Genomic DNA, 21,652 nt, shown 5'->3' on the forward strand with positions numbered 1-21,652 from the left:
AGCCAGTGGTTAGAGAGCTCTTTTCAGGCCGCAACTCCTCAAAACAATCATATTTGAACAGTGGACCCCCCACCCTGACAAGCACATGTCAGAGAGTAGGAGTTAAAGCATTCATTTAGTTTAGTTTGACTCTGTTCCACAGATAAATATTGTGAAAATAGCAGATCTACAAGCTTTCTTATATTATTTGACCAATGTTTGACAAGTTTTTATACTATAGTTTGTTGATTACTTGCCGTCTTATTCTTCTCTTTCTTTTTGGGGACAGAAGGATTAAAAAGGTCTAAAAGTCCTTAAATTGTCACTTCACTCACTGTAATTGGGATGTAGATTCAGGATGCAGATTCCAATAATTAAATAATTATGACAATCGGATCAGATAACTGCCTGGACCAAAAAAACAAAAACGGTCAATCGCCAATAGTCCCTGGATGGAAATTAAATCATTCTTCAAATACCATGGCCCATTACATTGCAAGATCCAATATGTGAACTCCCAATTTCAGCTGCTTTACCCCATTTCCAACTGTCAACCATTTTAATTATTTTAATTGGCAAGGTGAGCAATGGGGCCAAGGCTGAATACCACCCTGGCTTGTTTAATTTGATCTGTCAGGTTTAGTTGTAATTCTCCTGTGTGTATTACTGTATCATGTATTACAGGCCTAGTCAACATGAGGCTGCATTAAAGTCGAGGCCAACATTTTCATGGTTTCCTTATCCAGAATTTGGGCTTACACGCCTGTAATGGGATTTTCTGGTTCACCTTGGTGAACTCTTTGTCTCATAATCTCTACAATCAGGGATCTGCCCAAGAATTTGACACATGTTTGGCAGCCATCAGTGTGTCTCCAAATGTAAATACTGAGCTTCCAGGGCCCACTCAAATCAATCTTACTTTTGTAGCAAATACCGGTAGTATAGTTTGAGTATTCCCAAGGTGCACAGACAATCTTTTTGGGTGTAATTTTAATCAATAAAAACATCTCAATTCAGAATACACTCTTGTCTAAATGTGTGCATGCGCGTGTGTGTGTGTGTATGTGCGTGTGTGTGTGTGTGTGTGTGTGTGTGTGTGTAGTCAGAGAAACTCTGTAGAGGAAGTGCAGAGTGCTCACACCCTCTGCTGCAGCGTGTGAAAATGTCAGTGAGATGATGTAAACGTTTTTCAAAACTCTGCTAAACAGCCTGCCAGTACAAAAGCTGCGCACCGACTGTGTGTGTGTGTGTGTGTGTGTGTGTGTGTGTCTCTCTCTCACACACACACACACACACTGAATATTGTGAAAAGTATGCACAAAGGGCATTGTAGCATTACATCTAGCCAGCACCGAACATAGTGTGCAGAGTAAGCACAAAGTGGCAGAGCAGGGGATGAATACAGCCAGCCAAATAAAAAGGGCAGGAGTGGCCAGCAGGAGACGAGTTGCAGCAGTTCTGCCCTCTAGAGGTCAGCTGGTAGAGTACAAACACAAGCACTGAGCCCTGGAGATGAAGAGGCCCATCCTTAGGTTTGCAGTGCACCACAGCTGCTCTTAACCAGTTAAAACCTCTATACTTGACCCCAGTTGCTCAGTACCTCTACACCAAATCTCTTGGCCGAAAATAGACGTTCTACAAGCTCACAACTTGTCGTGGGTTGTGACGTGAGCTTGTGGATCTACTATTTTTCCCAAATGGGGAATTCCCCCACAATAGGAATGTTGGGGTTCAAGTGGTTTACTAGCCCGAGCTCACACAGACACATTTTCCACATTTGGCAAACAGAAAAACTATTTTTAAAGTTATTAAAACCAGAGCTTATTTGTCAGTTAGGCAACAATGACAATCAATCGGTGAATAAAATAATTATGCTACCAATTACATTTTGTTTACAGAAATGCTGTAAAAGCAGTACAGTGTTAACATCCATGTTAAAAACCTAGGACTTAAATACAAGAAAACACAGACAACTATTAGGCTGCCAAAGCAGACACAATAGAAAGCAAAGGGAAATAAACACACGCTATAGTGCATTGAGGACGCGATGCTAGTAGCTGCTGGTTGACGGATTAAGATGAGGAGAGGCTGAGGCCTAGCGAGGCCTGGTAAGAATCAGAGAGTCAGAGGGGAGAGAAAGAGAGAGAGCAGAGTGATGATAGTTGGGACAGGGGTGTTGCACCAGATTCTGAGCCCTGGGTACATTTAGACTGGGAGCGCATTATTTAAGCAATATTACACGAGAGGGTGTGCATTATCGCGGTTATTTGGCCCGACAGTCTTGCTGCAGGAACGAGCCGCAGGCGAGTTCCGTAGGCAGGACTGAAGGGACCTTGTAGATCTGCTATTTTTCAATAGCTAAAGTATAAAATCATTAAGGCCCCTCCACCTTGGGCCCTAGTAGTAACTCAGTCTCACTCCCCTGCCCCCCATTGTGACGCTCCTGGTTGAGGGGGGGGGGGGGGGGGGGGGGGGGGCAGATAGTCATCGCAGGGTCTGAGCAGCACAATGGGCCGGTGGAGGCAGCTGTGCTGCTGTGTGGGGCCAGGTCGGCGGTGCTGACTGGTTAGAACAATAACGCGGCGCAGGAGGCCCAGATCCCAATCAGCCCAGGAATGTGGAAGAGGAAGCGCTGGGGAACAATGCGCAGCGTTCCCTCATACCATTCCAGGGTTACCGCCTGCCCGCCGCTGGCCTGCCTCTGCAGTCCCAGCCCTGAGAAAACAGGAAAGCCCGGCGGACCGCAGGGGCCCAATCAGCCGGGTCCCTGCTGGGCCGCACACTGTCACTTTCTGGGTTCCGTTGCCGCCATATTGTTTGGGACACTCGGGTTGTGCTAGTGTAGTTGATCCGGAAAGGCATCAATAACGAACGAACACCCCCCCCCCCCACCCTCTGCCTTCCTCCCATACCTGAATCCTCTGGAAGATTAAGCCAGGCTTTCACAACAACGCTGTATCGCCCTCCCATGGCACAAAAGTAATACTGCATCATCATACCCGGCCCAACTTTATTTATTTTTCATCATATTGTTTTGTCTTTATTTACTCTTTACTGTAGTCACCTTATGTTGTTTGTGTCAGAACATTGCAGACCTCTTTGTTATACTGTTTGACAAAATGCTGCCATATCTGTCTACTTAAAAATGTAAATACATTAAAAAAATACAACTTTCCACCTGGGCAAAACAACGGGAAAAGAGACTCTCCCACTAGAGACACATTCACCCAGCATGATCTTTCACACAAGGTTTCTGTCCCACCCCTCAAATTACTCAGTTTCCCTTTGTCACTTTTGTTCATTTGAATAACAGGTTGTTCAGATATCTGAACAGTGCTGTAAGATGGTGCTTCAACAGGAAAAACATGTGTGAGTGTACTCTACTGTAAGAGTGTGTGTGTGTGTGTGTGTGTGTGTGTGTGTGTGTGTGTGTGTGTGTGTGTGTGTGTGTGTGTGTGTGTGTGTGTGTGTGTGCGTGTGTGTGTGTGTGTTTATGCGTGGGTAAGTATAGGTGTGCGTGCGCTTGTACGTGTTTAAGTATAGGTGTACAATGTGCGTGCATGTGTGTGTGCACGTGCATGCGTGTGTGTGTGTGTGTGTCAAACAAAGAGATCCGGCTGATTGTGTGTTGTACTGAATGACAGTTGTGAGGCAATCTTTTGAGAACTGGGTTGTCAGTGCGAAGGAATGCGAGAATGTGATCTGACCGGCCTCAGGGTCAGATCGCTCTGTTTGAGTCAGAGCCAATCATCGCTCTGTGGCAACTAGAGGCCTTCAGTTATGCTACAACGATACGCCGTACACTGTGAAAATCTGAATTGACGGGAATGAACCAGCTCTTGCTTCAACGTCGCAACATTTACCGTTGCTTTCTCAACAGAACATGAGCCCATCTTCTTTTAACCCTTCAAATGCTAGGGAAGGAAGTTGACCAAGTCAACAGCTATGGTCTGGTGTGTGACCTGGGCAGCTGCAAGCCACAGTTCCGTTCTCACCTTAGCCCAGGGCTACTCAACTTAAGATGGCTCAGGGGCCACTCAGCAAAATACAAAAAGTTAGAGGACCACAAGATAAAAATGACGGTTGTATTTTGGACATTTAGTCTAGACAATGATTTTGTAACACACTGCATGAGTAGTCTAAAAAATAAGGAAACACACTAGAAAACAGCCAAAGGACAAACCTCAAAGAGCAAAAAGAAGAAATGATTAATGATGAAATGATGAAGTTTCTTATTTTGGAACAAATAAAATTGCTAAATGTCTTAATATAAAACAAGACGAAAATTGTTTCTTAGTGGTTTTGGAGAGTAACTGAAAAATCATCTGAAATTATTTGTCCACACTCAAAGTAGACAAAATATATTTTTATTGGTATGACCATGGCGGGCCGCATAGACATGCTGCTGGGGCCGCAGGTTGAATAGCACTGCCTTAGCCATTGAGCAGATGATGGTACCTTTGAGAGAGGAGCAGGCAGCATGAGAAATTCGCAGGGCAAAAATGCCACCTTAAAATCTCTAAATGGCCCTGAAATCAGAGCAGGAAGACTGCTGCAAATATTTTCAGCTGAAATCATTTCTCATTTACCAGTACCAGTTATATCTTAATGTATTGATCAGGGAACTTCACATTGAATCACGATTACATTTTCCAACACAGCAAGGTATTCAAGTTATCATTTATAACTCTGACACAGGGCTGCAGACTAACTTTTTTTTACCACAATCCCAGAACCGTCCCAAAATAAAAAAATATCTGCCCAAAGTGAATATAATCTCTCCCAAAAATTATTATATTTTCAACTAATAAAAATGAATGTGTTGCATTATAATCATTAATACTGAAGAAATATGACTGCGATTTGTGGCTACAAAAAATGAGATTGAAAAGAGTGGGTGTGGATGTCATACTGTCATACAGTAAAGAAGCATGCACGAGTGTTGGAGGAATCACAGTAAAACGCGTCACATCATTGGGGCATTGAGGGCTTTTAGATTGACTATGTTCACCGCACAACACCGTCATACAGACGGTATAACCAGGCTTATTGGAACGTCCCTGCATGCAGAGTCTGCTGCACGTGCTGTTGTTTTGGTTCAGGTGGAACTGTTACTTTTCAAGCAATATATTTATTTTCCGTGTATCTCATGCTGCAGGTTTGCGCAGCGTCCCTCCCAGGGGGGTTTAATTTGTGTCCCAAATACATATTTTTAAGTCCCCAGGACGTAGGGATTCGGTTAGTCTCGAGCCCTATGACAGCATACGACTAACCAAATGGACCTGTAAGGATAACACTGAGGATTTTACCGCGTACACTGCAAGCAGAGGCTGAAGCCTCCCCTCCATGTAGGTCAGACTGCTATTGATACAGCACTGTGTTTCAGCGTGCTGCTGCAGAGACCTGCTACATACCTTGGCGTGTCTGCACTCCCATATTACAGGTCTGATTGCGGCCATTTCAAGCTTAAGCCTGAGTTACATTTAGCAGCGTGCAGGTGTCGCGTAACGAAGACAGCAGATCTAAACGCTGACAGTGGGTCACGCTGCAATGCAAGCCATGAATCAGGCTTTACAATAGAAAGCCAATGTTATCAACTGGCTTGTTGTGAGCCAGTTGGAAACACGCAATCCCAGACTTTCCGTGTGTGTGTATGTGTGTTGTGAGTTGTGACCGAGGGGCATGAGGCATTCCTGAGCTAACAGCTGTCAGGCTGGACATCAACTCAAGTCATTTACAGACGCTAGTCGAGTTACCTAAACCCGGCTACAAAACAAAACCTCAAAAAAAGAAAAAAAATCTCTGAAAACCTCCACTGTGCTACTTTTCAGATTGCAGCACAACAACAAGATTAATCCAGCATATCCTTTCCTTTCCCACACTGATTAGCAGTTCATGGCTCCGGTAAAACCTCAAAGCGCTTCACACTCCACAGTACACAGTAGAGGCCTGTGTGACGTACCTTAAGGCCATAGAGTGATGGACTGCGACAGGCAATGATGGACGTCCAACGATGTCAATATGCACAAGTAACTGAAACACACAAGGGAACACACAGACAGGATCAGTGCACCATAGTGATATTTATCAAAATCTTTGTACAGTCCAGCGGTTCACAACCGTTTTTCCTTTAAGTCCCCTTTCTTATGCCTGACAAAGGATGAGACCACCCTACACTTGAGCGCAAAAAACACACCCCGACACACACATTCTTTAACGATGTTATTACTGTTCTTCACAATGATGTGGGACTTAGCTATGTTAAAGTTACATAATAGATTTTGTATGACAAGCTGGACTGATATCACATTGAGAACGTACAGGCAGACAGTGAATGAAAACAAGTTGTGATTTTGTGCGTTATGTTTAACATTTTGAAGTACCTCCAAAGTGCAAACAGACATGGCCTCACGCCAGGTCCTTAAAGTTATACTATGTAACTTTTTTTATGAAACATATCTTAAAATTGTCCTAACTATTAAATCGCTAAAGTTTTAGAACCCCCACTCCGTTCATTTCAGCCCCAAAAGCCTTTTCTTTATATGTTTTCTACTTAGCCTTGACAGGGGCGGGATTTCCCGGCAAAATGACGTCATCTGCATCATCCGTATACGTTGTGTATACTAGGGATGGTCCGATCAGGTTTTTTGGAACCGATCACCGAGCACCGATTACAAAAGTTTGATCACCCGATACCGATCAATCACCGATCCGATCAAGTTATTATTTATATATTATTTATATTTTCTAAATGTTAATGTTTTAACATTAATTAATTAATTCACTCATGAATTCATTTATATATTTGCCTTATAGTTATTTACCAGCATTACTATGTATTTATTATCATAGCAGTAACTAATTATTCCTTCAGCACTGTGGAAATCAATACCCCAAAATGGCCTCAAGTGGGCATACTGAACGGCTGGTTGATCGGATGCACCGATCGGATCGGATCGGTGAATTTACCTTTTGATCTAAACCACCGATTATCGCCGTTCACGCTTTGATCGGCCCGATCCGATCCATTGCCGATTGATCGGTAACATCTCTAGTGTATACGTTGGCCAATCACATTGCAGATCATACACACATGATACACTACCGGCCAATCACAGCGCAGATCATACACTGCCGGGCTCTCTGGTGGGTTTAGGAAACACGCCTTCAGGAAGTACACTGCAGTGTTTACACTGGTCTAGGAGTCTAGCATGTAACTCCCCAACCGCTGCTCGTAGAGGGACACGGGAGACCTCATTGAAAGCGTCTCGGCGAGGCGGACGCGGTGGTCTGACGGCCCGGTCCACGGCGAAAAACGGCCGAAAAAAGCGGACGCGACCGCGGTTTGCTATACTGCTACAGACCACTAGTTGAGCAACTTACACAGTATAGCTTTAAATACAGCAATCAGACGTGTTGTTATGAATAACACAGGAAAGCAATAGGTGTAGAGGAGCTCAGGACATATGGGTAATTTATACTCCCTTTGTGCTGTTGAAAGGTATAATAAAAACAACAATTTCTGTGTGTTTTTAGTTTTTTTTTTAAAACAAGAATATTTCGGCTACATCACTCATTAACCATTTAAGCCCCATTTTCTACTTGGCTATTACAAGGCACCATCTTGAATGATGAAGTTCCAGAGGGACAAAAACGCAATGTCAATATAAAATTGATGCTGCTGAGCAAGAGCAGTGTGTTTTTGCTCATAAATATTTATTTATTTTAATTTTTTTAAATGCCGATCTACAGATCACAATGTGCCAAAATGTGACATAGTGAGCTTGCAGATCTGCTGTGAAATAAAAAGATTAACCTTTTTTTTTTTTACATTTTCCAAAACAAGGATACTATGCAGGTTCAAAGTGGTTTAAAAAAACTTCTACATACCAGTAAGACGCCCTAATGGCGAAAAGCGGCGAGATCGCGCAGGACGGAATTAATTTGCAAGTGTGATTCAAGTTGCAGTTGGTTGTTTACGTTGGACAAAATGTGGACAAATATTCTCCCAAATATGGATATGATTGACGTCTGACATCATAGATGTCTTATGTTATAGACCACATGAGACTCATCCAATATGTCCATATATGAGCATTCAGCTATGGGCTTAAAATTGATGACATCAGGGATCTCCACATATAGGCATACAAGGGCCAAGGACGGAATTCATTTGCAAGTGTGACTCATGTTGGGGAAGCCACACTGGTTAGACTGACACAATATGTATATATTGGAATTTCCAGATGTGGGCTTTATATTGATGACATCAGGGATCTCTATATATGGGCATAAAAGTGATGTTCTGTCAGTGTGCTTCTGTTAGTGTGGCATCATCTAGGAGCGTCCAAATGCCAAATATGGGTCAACAATGTGATGTCACAACAGGTCAGCTATAGACATTGGGGTCAGCTATAGACATTGAGGTGTTATGGAAGGACGGACAGACAGACAGACAGACAGGATGTGCCAGTTTTCATAGTTAACTGCGACCTATTGTCGCAATTAGAGGATTACACATATTACCTAGTGCCACTAGAGCTACCCTATAGCTGCTTTAAAATCTGGTCCCAGAGCAGCAGGTGTCGGGACAGCCTTGCTGTTGGCTCCATTCCACATTCTGTGTCAGGGTCAATCAGGAGGATTACCAACTCCTCCAGAGTGGATGAATGATCTCAAGATTTACCAATCCATCCAAGAGGCAGTTTCATAAGCAGTGGTGGATTTTTTTTTTCTTTTCCGGAATTCAACATTTACTTGAGTAAAAGTACAAAAGTATTGGTATCAAAATGTACTTGAACTGAAGCACAAAAGTAGAAAGTACCGATTATGCAGAAGTTCACAAGTTTTCAAATGTTTGAATGTATAAAAAAAAATCTTTAGAAAATAGCAAATCTATAAGCTCACAATGCGTCACATAGCGACGCATTGTGAGATTGTAGATCGGCTATTTTCAAATGGCCAAAATATATATTTGGGTGGGTAATGTAAAATGGGGACTACCCATAAGTCTGAAGGTTCATTAGTAGTGACTAAAGTTTTCAAATAATTGTAGTGGAGTAAAAATTACAATATTTGCCTCCGAGTCTGAGATGTTGTGGAGTAGAAGTAGTAGTAGAAGTAAAAGTAATGAAAATGGGAATTACAGTAGAGTACCTCAAAATTGTACAGTACCTGAGTAACTGTTAGCCTACTTTACACCACTGCTCATAAGTGATCACAGCCCCCGAAAATACCATCACTCCCATTAGGACAGCTGTAGAGGCTCTTCCCTCTTCCCTCAGATCCCCATCTACTCTATATTATGCAATACTATACAGTACACTATAGTGTGATCTGGTTGTTAAGTCGGTAGAGCTTACTTAAGCTTTAGATCACAAGGTCATGGGTTCGATCCTGGGCGGCGGGCACTGTGACTGGAGCCTACTCAGCGTGTGAGTAGCACAGCTTGGGTGTGGCAAGTCGTGCACTAAGTAAGTTTAGTACTGGGACCTGATGGTAGCTGCGGCGCTCCACTTCAGCAATCCATCTCCCAGGGGTCTAGCACATAAGACTCCTGTGTTCTCAGCTGATACCCACAATAATACTCTCCAACCTACTTACTTACATTATAACAATCAGACGACATTGGCTATGACAAATATGGTATCATATCATTATAGACTAAACGTTCAGAGTTGTCCAACATACACATGTCAATATGACATGCTAAATTGTATTGTTTAACTGCTAATTAATCGGACTCCATTATATCTTCGTCTGAATGTTTGATTTATGTGTTCTTCTTCCGTGCACGAGGCGGCGCGTGCACAATCGCTAAATCTGCGTGCACTATGCCATACAAGGATGATCACAAAAGGATTCTTTTTTGGCAATTATTTTGTAATACATTTTATAAATATGAAATGTAATTAATAACTCGGAAACTCTGGCCTGGCAGCCTAAGACATCGGGAAAAACTCGGGACTTGGCAGTCAATGTGAATATCGGCAGAAAGCGAACCATACATTAGGCATGCATGAGTCAGTGAGTCAGACAAGAAACGCGTCAGGCAGACAGAGTGAAGAATGTGAAGAAGAACTTCCACTCCCCCACTGATGTGGACAACTTGTGAGAAGTTGAACAGGTCAAAAAAAATGTTTTTTGAAGAAAAGGAAATAACAGACAAACCGAAAAGCCACAGTACACAGCTCGTGGACACATGCAGCCCCGCCTGCTGCAAGACAACGCAATAAGACTCTTCAAATCCAGCAGCTTCTCACGCCGACAAACCTGAGTGAAAATATCTGGCTTCCTGTTCCAGCTCAGCAGCTCCGAACACACCCCCAAAAGAAAAAAGAAGAAAAAGATTGTGACCACTGAAACAGAGCAAGGCCAACTTGGTATACCTCCTGGAGGTTGAGGCAAACAGACTAAAACCTCTGTGCTATATATAGACTGGAGGGTAGAGACAGTCGCATTTTGCTGGCATTACAAAATAATGCTGACAAATCAGGCCTTTTATGGAATTTGGATCTGCGGGAGGAGACGGGGCACGGTGCTTTAAGATCAACAGAGCAGAGTGTGTTGACGTGAGCAATGGTTAACTTGGACTTCACCCTTGAGGTTCTCAGGCAGGAAGGATGCTACAATCAGACATTTATATACTATATAGGCCCATATATTTTTGTGTGGCTTCTTCCTCATTGTAATCTTGAATACATAATGCAAGACGAGAAGACAGTAAAGCACGAACTGAACTGTATATCTTACAGCACTACTGGTTCAGGACCGGGCAACCCCAGGGTGTGTTCCAGGGGGTCCCCCCAGTTATAGTTAGGAACTGCAGGTCTGTAACTCCAAGAGCGTACAAACTTGTGTGCATTTGGTTCTGTTTGTGCTCCCTCTCAGCGTTAAATTAACATTGATGATTTTACAGTGTAGATTCAGGTGCCAGAGAAAATAAATCTTGGGGGTCTCGGGTCTGTGCCCTAATGGCATAATCAATCATTGTTTTACAGACAACTGGGTCACAATCACAAACACAAGGAAGCCTAACTTTCAAAAGCAATAACATCAACATGGGCTGGACTTATTGTTTGTAAGAGCCTGTGTAGACTTTAGCCAGCAACCAGGGCGCTGCGCTGCTGTATCGCAAATGGGACAAAGGCAAGCCAAATAGCCTACATCTGGCTCGCTCCAGTGCTAAATGACAGGCCAGGGCCCCCACTGTAATCGCTACCTTTCTGCAGAGCGGAAATATCGCTGCCTTCTTTTGACAGAGAGGACTTTCATGCTGCCGCCCAGAGACAACCACCTATTTGCATGTCTCAACAGATTTGCCTTTGCACCTGACCTGACTGGCTCACATCTAATGGCCGAATATATATTTGGCGTTCCACTTGCTCTGCTTGAGACTTACTGAGGACCCAGGCCAGGCTTGGAGCGTCTCCCGCTAGGGCTTGATATATACTTCGTTGTGAGCAGTGTTTGTGCACCGTAAATAGCGGATCTACAAGCTCACAGCATGTCTCACACTGCGACACATTGTGGGCTTGCAGATCAGCTAAGGTATTTATTTACGGTGTGCGACACTGGCGTACAACAGAGTATAAATCCGGCCTTAGGGCAAAAGAAGGGTGGTTTCGTTGGTGAAGTTGGACCCAAACATCAATTATGTTCCAAACCCTTTCTCCCAAAGCCAAGAATAATCTGCCTCAGCAGGGCTCAATTATAGGCTATTTCTAGCTCAACTCATTCCACGCTGAGAGTTACAGTACACTGAGCCTTTCAATGCACTCAATGAGAAAAGTCAACTTATTCTGGGATCAATGACCCACATCTAGTATCAAGCAATCTGTCTTAAACTGTGCTTAAAATTAATGTGCACTAATTCCCATATGTCTATAGGAAGGCAACATGAGAAGCTTTTAAGCCTAATTTATACACAATCGCATGACGTTGTGGCAAATGAAGTAATTCATTTGCAAGCTAACGTGTCACAATGCAGCGCTTGTCAGCAAGCCACTGCGGCGTGCAATGGGATATACATTTAAATTAAGCTTTAAAAGTGTACGTTTTCGTTTCAGACCCTTGAGAACGCGTGCTTCAAATTGGATTTTATTTTCATCAGTGGGCAGGAAGAATTCATGACATCAGCAGCTTGAACTTGAAATACTGGCGCTATCGATGACATAATACATTTCAGCACCTGAGCACCATGAACCAACCAAGGTGCTGTTCTAAAGAAAACAGTCAAGAAAGCCCCAATACCCGCTGCCATTCAGATTCATTTGCAGTCTGTGGCTTCTTGACATACTCTCAGGTTAATCATTTATCTAAACTGCAAATACACACAAACAGACAGACAAACACCTGGACGCATTCTTCTCAGTCTAAAGGGCCGTTTACAGTTCTGTATGCTTGATTTTGTGTATGTTTTGGGTGAGAGTACGTACAGTAAACCCGTCGACATGCATACTTCATGCATACATCATCTACGTGCCGACCCGCTCTCCGCTCCAATTCTGCTCCGCTCCAATTCTGCTCCCGGTGGGGTCGCGCGCCACACAGGGGCATAGTTCTGCCGGTGCCGATTTAAAATGACTCCAATACGGAAGTAAAACTTCCTATGATTGGCCGCTAGTTGCGCTGTTCCCCCCACCCCCCCCCCCCCCCCCCGATCGCTAAAAGAATTGTTCTCCATTGGATCCCATTCATTTTCCCCTTTCGTTTTCTAACCTTAATTAACATTTTCATGAATACTGTATGGTTCCTATCGCTAGTTAAAATTTGCCTTTCAATCACCATCATATTCGTTTTGTCGAAATGTGGTCCAATTTATTTTAAAATAAATGATAAAGTTTCGGGGGGGGGCGTGGCCAACTAAACTGATACCAGCCGGCTGTGTTCTTCTTCGTGTGCTGTATTTCGGGAGGCTCCGACCACATTCTCCCATCTATCCCTGCGGTTGCACGTGACTGTTGGCAGCCAATAGCATCTCTGATGCCTTTACAATTCTATGATGGCGACACCCATTCCAAGGGGTAGAAAGGGCCATTTGCGCTGCATAGAAACCAATGGCTTTGCATCGTCCATATTTTTCTACAGTCTCATGTGGCGCCACATGAGATGGTTCTGCACACACGTGTTAAACCCAAAGCATTTTAACCAAAATATTGTAGAACCACAGAATGTCTTGACCTGACGTGGTGTTTGGTAATAAGTGGTAACAGTCTGGAGACTCCGGACTGGTTCTGCTTTCTGTCGTCAACGTTACATCGCGGTCGCAAGGGTACAGATTTAACCACATGGATCCGGACCCGGTATCCTCTCGCTCCCGGAGTAATTATAACAAAACACACCCGCTCATATGAGCCGCTGAGCTAAATCAGCTCTTCTTGTGCCTTGCTGTCTGTCTTGTGTCGTGTTGTTGCAGCACTCGTCTCGCTGTTGGAGGAGAGGCGGCGTGTGAGTGTGTATGTGTGAGGAGTCGAGGCGTCCTCTTCACGTTGTTGCAACCAAGTTCCCTTTTTCCTGTTTCTTGATAAAATATATTTCTTATTGGGACCCATGGTTTGAGAACCGCTGTCATAGAGCAGAGGAAAAGTAATTTTCCTCACTACTGCCCCTACAGTTGACAACAGTGGCCGCGGGTACTTCTTGCTACGGACAAATCTTGTACGTTAATTTGGGAGCTGTACGTAAAGGTCTGTGTAGGGACCTAAATCATACGGACAATTACGGACTGGGAGAAAGACCGTACATGAAACGGATCAAACGGACCAAATCTCTCTCACCCTCCGTTTCTTGTGTATTCCTGCGGTCCTTATGTACTACTTTGCATGGTACTTAAGTGGAGATAAGGGCACATCTGTGTTGCACACACAGGCCAAACAAATGAAAGCTCTCATCTAGGCCACTGATTCTCAACGCTGGGTCCGGGGACTCGCCTAACAGGTGGCTGGAGGAGGTGGTCCCGCCAGCTACATGATTTATAATTAGGTACCAAATGTACCCTTACAGGTCCGGGCAAATGTTTTCATTTGTACACTCTGAGTCAAATTAAGGCTGAAGAGTTTACAGTGTAGCTTGAGGTCCATCATTCAGTATCTTGTATCATGGAGCATGATCTCCCAAACAGTAGAACACAGGGTGTTAATTTAACTCAGGATTTTTCTGCGCACCAGTGTCTCTGAGAAGAGTGCCCGTTGAGCAGTCAAGTGTTCACAGAACTAGCTCTTACACTGAGTCAACCATCTGAGATATCTGTGCCGCAGTGGACTCCTTATCCGTGCAATGTGAGGCAGAACTCGTGTGTTTAATCATGAAGCAGATATACTGTAGCTTGTAAAGGTCCACACTAGGGCTGGCCGGTAAGGAGTACCATTTATATCACAGTATAATTTGAAGCACTGATCATAATTGTATATGACAATATATTCCATTTCCTTATACAGTATAAATGCTTCTGAAGGGTTAGGGTACCTGCCCACCACTTGAATGTAAAAGCCCTATTCCGCTCAGTAGCACAAACGCAACAAACGTTTTAAATTGTTGTTGCGAGGAGGGGGGTGCATGTGGGTTAAGGGAGAGGTGCTGCAACCTCATAGTTTCAGGAATTATGCGCATCGGCTGTACATACGGAGACGCGAAGCCGGCGTCTTCAGATTTATTCACTCTGGGAGACAGTTTCAAAGATGTGCATATTCGGGCACCTAAGACGCCGGCTCCGTGTGGCAGAAAGGTCTAAACGATTTAGAACTTAAGCGGATTCACCTAAAAACATTTTCGTATGGACGGCGTCTAAATTGGGGTAAAGCACTGGTATGGCAACTGCGTTAGCAGCTATCTAGTACACTTAAATGTATTAGGATATATTTCATATAGTACATTGTGCAAACTGTTATAATAATGAAAAATACATAACCCCTGAAAAACACTGCATGAAATACAATAAAATTATTCCGCAACAGATGCCTCAAAAAGGATTAAAAAAACAGCAAAACGTGACGTAAAACATGTCACAGCACTGAAAAGAAACAATGAGGAGAAAGTCACGAGAAATTACTCAATGAGGAGAAAGTGTTGGTAAAATGCAAATGAGAGAGAAAACATCTTGGCTCAGAGCTGTTCATAGAGTAGAATGAAAAATGCAAATGAGAGAACGATAACTAGGTGGTCAGAGATGTACGACCTGATAAACGATGGCTAGGTGGTCAGAGGAGATGTACGACCTGATAAAAATAAAAGTAAAAAGCTCTACCAGTCAGCACAGTATGGTGAAAATCCACAATGTAGGGCAAATGGATACCTCTACACTGTTTGTACCATCCACCCCTGGTGCAGACAAACACAAATATGGATACAAATGGTTTGTGCTCTTGTTAAACAGTTCAAATGATTAGGTATTCAAATCAGGTGCGTAAACTGAACGCCAGACAGAGGTCCAGACAAGAAAAGGACATGACGTTAACTACAACAACAGCTCAATTGGCCAACATTCTGCTGATAGGTGAGACAGACGAGCAATGCGTCAGGAGGAAAAAGCTTCATCACCTGACTGACCAATGTGGTGTTTAACTAACGTAACCGATCTATTAAGTCAGATCCACGGGAAGCTAAAGTGACTTGTGCAAAAACCAAAAGGATTATATGATAAAAAAGGACAACTTAAAAGGGTGAAAAGATGATTCTTCACTTGCGCGCCTTAGTCGTTGTGCGTTACATAATATTTTCGTGACTAGCCGGTGAACTGCTGAGTTAACATTTAATCCTAGCAGGGGGACAGCTTAGTGAGGGGCCAGAGAGGGGGAGGGGGGTGCTTTTTCTTTTTACCAAGCCAGCTATTCTATCTCCATACTCATCACTGATGATAGCAGATTAAACTAAACACAATCCCTTGAATTATGCCCCAGATCATCACAAATAGATGCATTTTCTGCAATCTAGAGGGATTCCCAGCAGTTTGTGAAGCTGAGCATGTGTGTGCATCAATCAACAACAGCCTACACATCTGCACTCTCATCAGGGGCTTATATCCCAGCAGGACAGAAGGGAGGGAGACAGTCGGTTGGTTCTACTGTCCCGTGGTTTTGACTGGCCACGCCAAGCACTAATGTCCACTCAACTCCATGTAACCATTAAACCAATAGGGTTGGGATCCAGAACCAGAGGAACCGAAGGAAGGAACCGGATCCAACATAGAGGAACCAGAATCGGCTCAATCACATTTGGAACCGTTTCCAGAACCGGTTTGATCACACTGTCAGACCTGGTATGTGGACTTGATATCTGCTGTCTGCTATACACTTACAATACTAGTGGTTCTCAAACTTTGTTTAACTTCAAGGACTCTGAGAGGGTACAAATTGTATCGTAAGGGTCCATTTGATTCCATGTGTACTCTCTCTCAGAGTTACAAACGTCTAAAAGTCAATTTGGAAGGCCTAGGAATCGTTAAAGGGAAGTAGGGAACTGTTAAGGAATCTCAGAGTCTATATACTTAGTTGACCGGGATTTCCCAAGGTTATTTCTGTGACTGTTGTTATTTCCTTCTACAAAATAGCTGATCAACAAACTCACAACGCCTTTCCCTATTTTGGGGCAAATGTTCACCAGCCAAATTGGGACGCTAGGGCTCAAGTGGCTAACTAAGTGTTTGGAGCAACAAAAATAGCAAATACTGTCAACTGACATGAAACAAAGTGGTGGCATCTTAGTCCACTGACTGGCAGGAGAAATCATTGTTCTCCATGCAGAACTACTGAGGTATAAAGCATTCATAGTTCATACAACTACTGTATACAAGAGGCCCCAAACAGCCATGACCAACTCCTATGTGGGCACGTGGGTGAAATTGACTTTTCAGTTTTCACCCCATCAATGTGTATTGTGCCAGCCTACGTCTGAAATAGTTTGGCCATCTCCACCTCCAGCCTCACAACAGACTGACCAGATTCCTCTCTGCCTCTCTGTCTCGCTCTCTGTCTGTGTTCCAGTCTCGCAGCTCAGCTCTTGCACCGCACAAGAACAAATCCTCCATTGTGTTTCTGTCATGCACTCTCCAGCTAGAGAAAATGAAGTTCTCTGAAGCATGCGAGATGCAACGCTGACAATTCTCCCAGTGTCATGCAGGAGATGCGACAAGCAAGAGAGATGTCATGCTGTAGGCATGTTTTTGTTTACCCTGTCAAAACACAGCACAGTGACTGCTTTTAGGCTGAGTAACCACATACAGTAACCAGTAACCACCCAAACTATATTGCAATCTTCAGAGACAAAGACTAACACTTTACAGATTCCTCTTTCCTTTACACAGAAAATAAATACATTTTTAAATCACTGCAGCCCACTTTAAATAGATTGTTACTCAGGAGAGTGCATGGTTATTTAAGGTAGCAGAAGTGATGTCGATTTAAAGTCAAATATTTGTAGGCTACCTTGCATTTTAGACTTCAGTGATTGCTAGTGTCTGACCTAAGGCTTACCTATACGTAAACAATTACATAGTGTTATATTTTATCCATGTGCACAAATGAAACAAATTCCATTCGTACACTCATAGTTAAAATTTACAAAACAAAGCAGCTGTTGCAACAGTATCCATCACAAACAAAACACTGCAAAACATGCAGTAACACAGAGTTAGCTAACGTCAGTTAGCTTTTATTTAGCAGTTTAGCTTGACGCCGAGAGTATTGTATTCTGCACAAGTTACATTAAAAATCTTAATAGCAGTCAATAAAACAACTTAATTTATCCAGCCAGCTGGCTGACAACTCCACGTTAATGTTTAACAACAACAATAAGACAAACGAGAGCCTCTCAAACGAACCAGAACCAAACAAAATAAAAAAAGCAGTCACAGAAAATAAGTGAGGAGTGGAGAGGAGCTGACACTGCTTGAAGCTACACAGCTAATGCTAAATCTGAGAGCAAAACTCCCATCTGTCCTGTCTACCAGTAGCATCATGCTAGGCTACGTTAGCCTGTTTTTGCTAACGCAGTTTTTTTACAACAACATCACATTATAACGGTGTCTGTATAACTTCGATACTTGTTTATCTAAGGTTACTCACAACTTCCGTGTCCTGGTGGTGTTGTTGTTGTTGTTGTACTTTTAGCTAGACGTAGCTGTGCGTCTCCACAGTCATTTTGACCAACAAGGCAAAGCTTCCTCCTCCATGAAGTGACTGAACTGACTGAAGCTCTGAGGTTGTTTTTTTTTTTTTTTTTTTTCTCCCAGTGGCGTAAAGTAACTAAGTACATTTACTCAAGTACTGTACTTAAGTACAATTTTGGGTACTTTTACTTTACTGGAGTATTTCCAATTTCCAGTACTTTTACTTCTACTCCACTACATCTCAGAGGTAAATATTGTACTTTTACTCCACTACAATCATGTGAAAACTGAATACTTTGTGGATTTCTATTATTATTAAAAAAACATACATTAACCACTTTAGCGCTGTATACATTTCGGCCATTTGAAAAATATACCATTTAACATGCGTCGCGATGCTTGTAGTAGATTATGTTTAAAATGTGTTTTGTTTTTTTCAAAGATTTTTGGGACATTCGGCATATTAAAGTAATTTCTACTTTTGGTACTTTAAGACATTTTTATGTCAATAGGCTACTTTTGTACTTTTACTCAAATTATTTATAATGGACTATTTATATATTTCAGTATTGATACTTTTACAGACATTTTGAGTACTTTTTCCACCACTTCCTCCAACTGGGTTTTGTGGCAGAAGAGCGCCACTGTCAACACGACACGCTGGTCCCACCTCCGGAGTGGTACACCCTCATCTGTGACCCATTGAAGTATGTGACCCGCCCGCCCTCTTCAATCATTTCGGTAGGGATTATTTTTCTTCTTTTTTATATAAAATATTAAAATATGGATGTTTTCAAATATTATATCAACTATTTCATAATTTCTGCAGGCTATAGATTTAAGATGAAAACATTTACATTTTTAATTTTAAGTAAATATTTAATATTTATATATAATTGAAGAATTTATTAGAAGTTTGCAATAGAAAAAAAATAATAATAATACTAAGATGTGTATTTCAGTTTCGATGTTTTGTTGTTTTAAATGTCTTATAAAGACTAAAGTTATAAATCGCCCTCCTCTCGACCTCGAGAATCGAGGATAAATAAGTGAACACATTTCGGTGTGACGTTGTTCCTGACTGGCTGTGCTGGTACGACGCCTACCACACTATGCAGCATCCCATTGGATAAAACGCATGTCAATCATAAGCTGTGCCAGAGAACAAACTGGTGATTGGGTAACATTTTGGGGATGACATCGGGTGAGCTCGATTTACAGCCAGGACAACATTATGACCACACACACACACAGTATTTCTTAATGTCTCACTAAGTCACTATAGGTCCCCAAAGCAAACACTGAAATGGGGAAGACAGCCTTTTGCTTTAATGACCCAACCACTTGGAATGAGCTACAGCTTAAATTCAAGATATGTTCTCCCATAACATATCATTTTAAATCTTTGATTGCAGATCTACCCACACAAGTGTCTGCTGTCTGGACATACATCACCATCTTGTGGAAAGAGTTATACATTGTAAAACACTGGAGGATTTTACTGTGTGATATGAAAGGGCTAATACTGGGTGATTAATAGCACAATGGAATGGATATCAAACAAGGTGTGCATAAAGGATCTATAGCTCTGGTCTGCTAGAGCTATAGGTCTACTGTACTTGAATATCTATTTAAGATTCATCCTACAGTATAAACATTTGTGAAGCTTTATATGTATCAATTTGATTATGATGAGACAAAAATTTAAACCCACAGTGCTGGTAGGTTGGTATAGCCCAGGCAATTGTCTGAAAATGAACATGGGGCTTGGATTAATTATACACTCTTTCGGGATAGGTATATCATCAGGCCATGAAGCTATTACAACCCTTACTGAAGATGATAGAAGAGTCTTTCAGGAATGTTTCCAAGAGAGCTTTTATTCCCGGGGTAAGTTATCTGTGTATAATAACAGTTTAATAACAATTTCTGAGGTTTACAGGAGAAGTAGAACCAGAAGTTTTACTGCATGCACAAAAACAATATTGGCCTACCATTCTCTGCTGTTACAATGATTGCTACCAAGTTTAATCTCAAGGGGTCTGTCAAGCTTGTCGATTGTCTTGCAAAATAATAAGTATACTGGTATGTGTTGTGGGGATGGGGATAAGATAGTGTCTTTCTCACATATGCATTCTGAAACCTTTCTTACCTCAAATATTAAGTGAGTATACACAGTCACCCACATGTCACCCATATACATACATTGTACATATATTTTTATCATCAAAACGTTGTTTTGCTGTTGCTTTTCTATTGTTCTCTTTCTTTTTTTCCCTTACTATTTTTATTATTATAATATGCTGCTAATACACTGTCTGAAGGTAGCCAAACAAAAATAAGTTTTACTCTTGTGTACAAGTAACCGTAACTTCTTTCAAATGGATCAGTCGAGCTTAGAAAACTATTTGCATTGTTTTAATTTTTTTCCAGTTGCTCATGCTGGTCTTGTGGGCCTAGTCGCAGGGAATGTATCATACCTAAGTATCTGTGAAGAGAACCTCCTAAATCGATTACTACCTCAGCGGTCAGTACTGCGAATCATTAGCTTTCCAATGACCTAAGCAATATTGTTCTCCAAATATTCAAACTCAGAGAACATTATTAAGACCTTTTAGTGTGTTCAAGATCAAATAAATTGAATATGAATTGCATATACTGCCATAGTCAGAGAAGCACAGGACAGATATACATAGTAAAACAGAGATACAGCTATTGGTAGCAACAAGATAGACTTACTAATAGGCTAGTATTGTAAATATGCAAACAGTGCTGTATCAAATGCAGTATCAGATCGCTATAGTATCAACAATATACAGTATCTGTAAGAAAACATACAGTATCAGTACAGTATTATCGTGTACAGTTGATGAAGGTTCAGACAGCAATGAATGCAGAAAACCCCCAAAGGTCAAGGACAAAAACAGTAGCATTATAATAGGCTATTATTACAAATACAATCAGTTTCAGTACAGTATTGTTGTTGCTGCTCTGCTTAATTTGATGTTCTCCAAGTGACTTTAATTGATGTGAGTTAAAAGAATCAATGATGTCCCAATGATTTCGATAGGCCAGGTCATAAACGCCACTGCAGTTTTGTTCATTGACCCGTTGTCTTTGATTGTCATCGTTCCCATTTAGACTCAGGACATTGCCACTGCAGCAGCAGAAGGAGAACAGTGATCCCAAATACTGTGCATGAGATGGCCCCCCTCCGTTCAGAGACGAAGGAGACTCACTCACCAGCAGACTCACTGGGCTACACCTGTGATTTCTCCTACAGTGAACCTTCTAGCTCTGCCAGTGCTGACCAATTGGATCCGTTCAGGACAGCCTTCAGTGATAGAGTCCATGGCCCCAGGACCAGATTCACCAAGGAATAGAGACACACTCAGGGACTTCTCACCAGGAAAAGTACAAGTATTCATTGTGCAGAATGTCACTTTTAACAAGTTCAAAATCTTTTTTTAAATGGTCAAAATATATACATTTGACAGAACTAAATTGCACTGCTGTACTGTCTTCATCATTTTGTTATAGACTTTTAAGACTGGTGACCCACTCTAACAC

At 42.2% G+C, this 21,652-nt stretch overlaps 1 protein-coding gene across 3 annotated transcripts in view; it reads right to left on the reverse strand.

The window, feature by feature from the left end:
- Positions 1-18,153, reverse strand: part of fryl (furry homolog, like) — a 135,941-nt gene extending 117,788 nt beyond the window's left edge. For 2 of the 3 annotated variants that reach the window (XM_080734615.1, XM_080734614.1), the window contains exon 1: positions 18,039-18,131. The gene's annotated coding sequence lies outside the window, so the exon portion shown is untranslated. Of the gene's footprint in view, positions 1-5,941; positions 6,013-18,038 lie in introns of all 3 variants that reach the window. The other variant, XM_080734613.1, reaches the window with a different exon arrangement.
- Positions 18,154-21,652: the final 3,499 nt, after the last annotated feature.

The sequence above is a fragment of the Nannobrachium achirus genome (assembly GCF_963921795.1).
Source record: "Nannobrachium achirus genome assembly, chromosome: 1".
NCBI lineage: Eukaryota > Metazoa > Chordata > Actinopteri > Myctophiformes > Myctophidae > Nannobrachium > Nannobrachium achirus.